The sequence below is a fragment of the Haliotis rufescens genome, unplaced genomic scaffold (genome assembly GCF_023055435.1).
Source record: "Haliotis rufescens isolate VD_foot unplaced genomic scaffold, xgHalRufe1.0.p SCAF_13, whole genome shotgun sequence".
Lineage (NCBI taxonomy): Eukaryota > Metazoa > Mollusca > Gastropoda > Lepetellida > Haliotidae > Haliotis > Haliotis rufescens.
Window position 1 is genome coordinate 27,356,082 of NW_025963813.1, and position 6,506 is coordinate 27,362,587.

Here is a 6,506-nt window from a genome sequence, read left to right on the forward strand (position 1 = left end):
TTGTATGTCTTCCATCTGACGTTCTTTTTTCCAACCAATGTTTCTTTGTGCAGTGGTCCTGAAGACCCTGGTGAGAATTTGTCTTCAGCAACCCAGGTCGTAAGAGGCGACTAACGGGATCGGACGGTCACGTTCACCGACTTGGTTGATGCATGTCATGGTATCCCAGTTGCGTAGATCGATGCTCATGATGTCAATTCTGGATTGCCTGGTCCAGACTCGATTTTTTATAGACCGCCGTCTTGAAACTGGAATATTGCAGCGTTAAACAAAAAAACAACAACCAATGTGCAGTGATTAAATATTGTGTTGATATATCATTTCTCTTATATTCTACTAATGGCACTTGTATTTACAATCTTTATGATGAACTCAACGCACTGATCATGTGAGTTTGCGCAATCAAGGAAAGTTCAAAGTTCAGAAGTCATGGACTATGGTAAAAAATAATATCTCTTTTGCAAATTTAAAAATGTGTCTTTCCAATCAAAATTGAATCCAAATGTCCATCAGTATGCAGATATGGGGGCATCTAATTGACTATAAAAGTCCAGTTTTCACCCTTGCCGAACTAGGCTAGAATTTTCTTGCTCGATCGTAGCGCCAAATCCTGCAGTCGACAGAAATCTGCACGTTGAAATCCATGTTGTTTACGAACCGGATGTCTAGTTCGTTACACAATTTTGATTGGACTATGCATAGACTCGTTAGTCCAGCCAAAACGTAACTCCGGAATTCCAGCTTGGTTGGCCAGTGTGTTAACTGGACTTTTATAGTCAATTAACGCCCTTGCCTGGGGAAGATGATTTGGGGAAACAGAACCCGCGTTGTGCACAGAAATGGAGAAAATATAGAAGGTTGTTTTGCAATAGTCTAAACACTACTAGGATACCATTGCAATACAGGTGCCACTATTGTAGTATTGCGATCGTTTAATGGTTCCGTTACTTTACATTTCCGTGCATTAATCAACATGACGATTGAGGTTAACACGTCTTTTCACCAAGGCTCGCTAAATACAATGTAAACTGCCCGGCAAAAGAAAGTATTCACCCATGTTTGATGGTGACTAAAAATGGAACAAATAAGAAATGGTTACTCAGTGGTGATGTATTTAATAGGGGTATCACAGTTGTGTTTTGGACCTTAAGTTCGCAGTGTTTCGGTTTGTATTAATGTATTAATAACGTTTGCAATTTTTTAGTCAAATCCAGTTTTCATGTGAATACTTTCTTTTGTCCGTCAATTTTATTGCCGTGTATTATTCTACACGATGACTCAGCTAAACTCGTTCTTTCAGCAAGGCTAACTAAGTACTATGTGTATTCCTAATAAACTTGTGCTTTTACAAATCATGGTTATGTCATTGAGGTCATTGTTAAACAAGGTTGTATCGTTCATTGACAGTTACAATATTCCAAGACCGCGCGCGTGTGTATGCGTGCGTGCGTGCGTGCGTGCGTGTGTGTGTGTGTGTGCTTGTACTGGTTTTGTTATAGTGCTCGCCCACTGAGACATGATGCGGCATCATGGATAACTTGGATAACCCACCCAGACACAGTATACTGACTCCGAACCGACGAGTCCTTGTTTTATCCACTTAACGCCGAGCGCCAGGCAGGGTAATAACAAGTGCCATCTTTTTAAGCAAACTTAGGCTGTGGGTGTGCTGGGGTGGGGAAAAGTCCAACTGGTGAGTAAACCACACTGGTAGTTATAAAGCTCACATCATATCATTCCAGATTTTCTTTGGTATGTGTAACGGGTGGCCCAGTTGTCCAAGGCACTGTGCAGAGTTGTGTCCCAGAAACCACTGATCGTGGGTTCGAATCCCAGATTCTCCCTGATTATGTTTTCTGGTGTTACAGTACCAACCCCGTGCTCGTGTGTTCCCCACAGTGATAAAGTCTGCATCTCTTCCCAAATTAAGCTCCCCTTGATCATGATATAACTGAAATGCTGTTCAAAGCGGCATAAAACACAAACCACTCACTCACTGTTATTTGTAACAGTAAAGAGGATATGTATAAACTGTATGTTAAAACTAAACTATGTAGAATGATTGATATTTATTTTGTTGACATTGAACATAACATTCACTCGAGTAATATGAAACATACAGGGATAATGGATGAGTGAATATGGTTTTACGCCGCTTATATTCGAGCAATCACGACGGGGGACACCAGAAATGAACTCAATAAATCGAACCCAGACCTTCGTCGTGACGAGCGAACGCTTTAACCACTAGGCTAACCCGCCGGGTTCAGCCGAGGGGGATAACAAGGTACCAGGATGTCCCAATGTCTATGTGTTGCTTGTATGAATACGGATCGAGTTCACAGTAGGAACTTAAATGCATAATTATTCGTGTTGTGAAAGAAATCTTACAGACTGATCACACCGCCCCTATACAATGTAGATGCATCTTGGATGAGGGAAAGTGATATTGTCTTTCGCCTTCATCGATATTTTAACACAACCGTAGGGGGTAGTATCAAACGGCTAAGGTGTGCAGAGGGTGGCGGTTGTGGGTGGCGAGTCAGAAGGCGGATGTGCAGATTCTGTACGCCAAGGCGACATCCTCCCCATGCACACCCCCCCCCCCCCCCTCCCCCTCCCCGACACACACCCGCCCGCCATCCTCACGACGTTTTTGAAGAACGACAGCACTATTTCTAAGAGTATTTGCAAAAAGGTTAAGCCATGAATAATTTTATTGACCCGGATTTTCATAAACAACAGCTTTCATTTTGAGCAAACGTTTACTCATGCAGATGAAGTATTTGCTAACTCATGGAGACGAGCTTATCGTATTGTGTTCTACATGTCTACTGAGCGTGATACACTTGCGCGTTCGTTTGTAGTCACTCGTGTCGGTGTATCATTCGTGCCCATCTACTCTTTACTCAGTCTCATTAAATCAGATTTTTTACTCCGACAGGCTAGCTCACTGCGTGAAGATCTGAGGACACCCCGACATAAGTTTGCGTCAGGTGATCCAGTAGTGAATTTCACAACGTTCTGTCACGTGTCGCCGTAGCCGTAGCGTATGTTATCCGAGAAGGGACAGTGTCGCATTCACATCGACTATTACACATTCGCAAATTCTAGAATGCGGATTCGATCCCCGATGGCGTTTTCATACAAAATTTTAAATCCTTCCCTTGAGTGTCAAAAAGAAATAATTCCGTTCATTCCAACTAGATTTGTTTGTTTGTTGTTTAACGCCTCACTTCAGCAATATTCCAGCTAAATGACGGCGGTCTGTAAATTATCGAGTCTGGACCAAACAATCCACTGATTGACAACATGAGCATCGATCCACGTAATTGGGATACGATGACATGCATCAACCAAGTCAGCCAGCCTGACTACCCGATCCCGTTAGTCGCCTTTTACGACAAGCATAGTCGTAATAAATACGTAATAAATACGTAAGAATGACTTACATAACCTACATACACGAACACGAGACTTATGTTTCTACTTTGTTTCGTAGTGTGAACAGAAAGAGGCGAGATTAGTTAAACATTGGGTTTAACGTCAGGCTCAAGATGCAGAGATGTGAATGCGCGTGCGGGCGTGTGTCTCTATCTGTGCGTGTCTGTATGTGCGTGTGTCCGCTTGTACTAGTCCGGACTACTGCCGGTTTTAGAGTGCTAGCCCACTGAGATGCCATGCCGCAGTTTAACATGAATACCCCACTCAGACACAGTATACTGACTCCGAGCCGACCAGTCCTTCTTTTAGCCCCTTAATGCCGGGGGCTAGACAGGGAAACAACATGTACCATCTTTTAACGTCCTTTGATATGACGAAGCAGGGGGCGAACCACGTCTGGTATACTGCCGAGTTAAACAACAAACAAACAAAACGTACGTTTGCACAATGACTTCACGAATGCTTCACCCCTGAACCAGGCAGTGGGCTGTAAATGATCATGTGTGATTGTCATGTGTGAGTTGGGTGAAATAAGTGCAACGTCTGGCATAGGGATGTGATTTTACTTATATTCTCGCACGAACTTCGTTTTGTACTGACCTAGATGTGTTGAGGCGCAGTAAGAGTACATGGATCACTTTGTGATGTACATACCAACAATGTACCTGGCCTCTGTCGCGTGTATCACGTGTGCAGTCGAGCTCTTTGAAATGCTCACGCCGTCGGTTGAAAATGTCATCGAATATTTAGAACACCCACAATCACTTATTCGATACCCCTGAACTAGAGAAATAGTGGTAAAAAGTAGTAGTAGTAGTAGTAGTAGTAGTAGTAGTAGTAGTAGAAGTGGTAGTATTAGAAGTGGTAGTGGTGGTAGTAGTAGTAGCATCGGAAGAAGCAGTAGTATCAGTAGTAGAAGTGGTAGTGGAAGTAGTAGTAGTAGTAGCAGTATTGGTAGTAGCAGTAGTATTAGTAGTGGTAGTAGCAGTATTGGTAGTATCAGTAGTATCAGTAGTGGTAGTAATAGTAGCAGTATTGGTAGTAGCAGTAGTATCAGTAGTGGTAGTAATAGTAGCAGTATTGGTAGTAGCAGTAGTATCAGCATCATTAGTTGTATCAGTCGTGGTGGTAGTCGCACTAGTTTTATAGGCAGTCTATTACTTGTGAGTGAGTGAGTGAGTGAGTATAGCGTTTTTAGCAATATTCCAGCAATTTCAGAAATTAACTTCACACATTGTACCCATGTGGGGAATCGAACACGGGCCTTCGGCGTGACGAGCGAACGCTTTAACCACTAGGCTACCCGACCGCTCCCTATTACTACCACCACCACTACCACTCTCTCTTTTACTAGTGTTACTACCACCACCACTACCTCAACTCTACTACCACTGCTGCCGCTACTACTACTACTACTACTACTACTACTACTACTACGGCCACCAATAATCATACTGCCACCACTATCACTTCCACCACTGCCATCGACACCACCACCATCACCGCCACTACTACTACTACTACTACTACTACTACATTAGCAGTGTTTCAGCATGTTGACCACACTGCCACGTCAGATTGTGAGAAGCCCAGGTTGATTTTAAGAACGCTTCAAATGAATGTGAACACGAAAAACGACAAAGGGAATTGATACTATACTCAACAACCAAAGTTCCTGTGACACCAATATTTTAGTGTATTTTTCAAACAAGTAAAGTTTGGTTTTTAATATTGTAGTACATGTATGGAATCAAGTCACAAAAACGCAACTGCTACAGAAAAGCATGCATTCCATGCAAAAGATGACTTTTATGCAAGTCCCATGCATTTCACTACCCGAGAATGGGTATAAAAACATGTGCGTTAACGGGATTCCATATGCATTGTTTAGCATCGTGCTGACAACAACCACTCAGAAAAACAACAAAATTACGCAATTATTCAACATTACGAAATGCCACGCCTGTCCGAAAAAGAGCGTCTGCGAGCCGTTGGTATGCTTGAAGCAGGATCGAGTCAACTTGATGTTGCAAGACAATTTAACGTCCACAGAAGCACCATTTGGTGTTTATGGCAACATTGGCAGCAGACGAATGCAGGCATACCCCCATCCTCGAAGTGGCAGGCCATGCGTAACCAATAATCGACAAGACAACTGGAATCGAACAACACACCTACGAAATCGATTCCAGCCAGCAACAGTGACTGCAAGAAGAATCCCTGGCCTTCGACGAATATCTTCACAAACCGTACGTCGTCGCCTCAGATGTGCAGGGATTGTCGCCAGAAGACCCGCCAGACGTCCCATTTTGACAGGAAACCACCGTCAAGCATGTCCACAATGGTGAAGACAGCGTCTACGCTGGACGGCCATGCAGTGGGGACAAGTTCTATTCACCGACGAGTCTCGTTTTCACCTCAGCCACAGCGATGGACGGATTCGAGTGTACCGATGTCGAGGTGAACGTTACGTCAATCATTGTGTCATGGAAGAAGATCGGTTACGGGGCGGCAGCGTAAAGGTATGGGGTGGGATTACAGCAAGACAGAGGACCCGTTTGATAGTGGTAGAGGGAAATCTCAATGGACAGCGCTACCGCAACGAGATCATCGGCCCTGTTGTTCTACCGTTTTTGCGTCGTCATTGCCCAGGCATTACTTTTCAACATGTCAACGCCCGGCCTCATATTGCTCGACTTGTTCAGGATTCACTTGAACAAAACAACGTGAATGTCATCCCCTGGCCGGCTCGCTCCCCTGATCTCTCATCAATCGAGCACATGTGGAATGAGATGGATCGGCGCCTTCGACGTCAACCACGTGTTCCACAGACACTCCAGGAACTTATCAACATGCTCCAGCAGAAATGGACAGATATCCCACAGGACTTTGTGCGACGCTTGGTCCATTCCATGAGATGAAGATGTGTTGCTTGCATCGCAACCAGAGGTGGACACACACGCTATTGATTTGTAAATTGACATTTTGGCATGTTCATGTTTTTTTTAATGAAATCACGCATTTTCTGAAGTCAGTTTGGCAAATTAAACCATTTGAACACT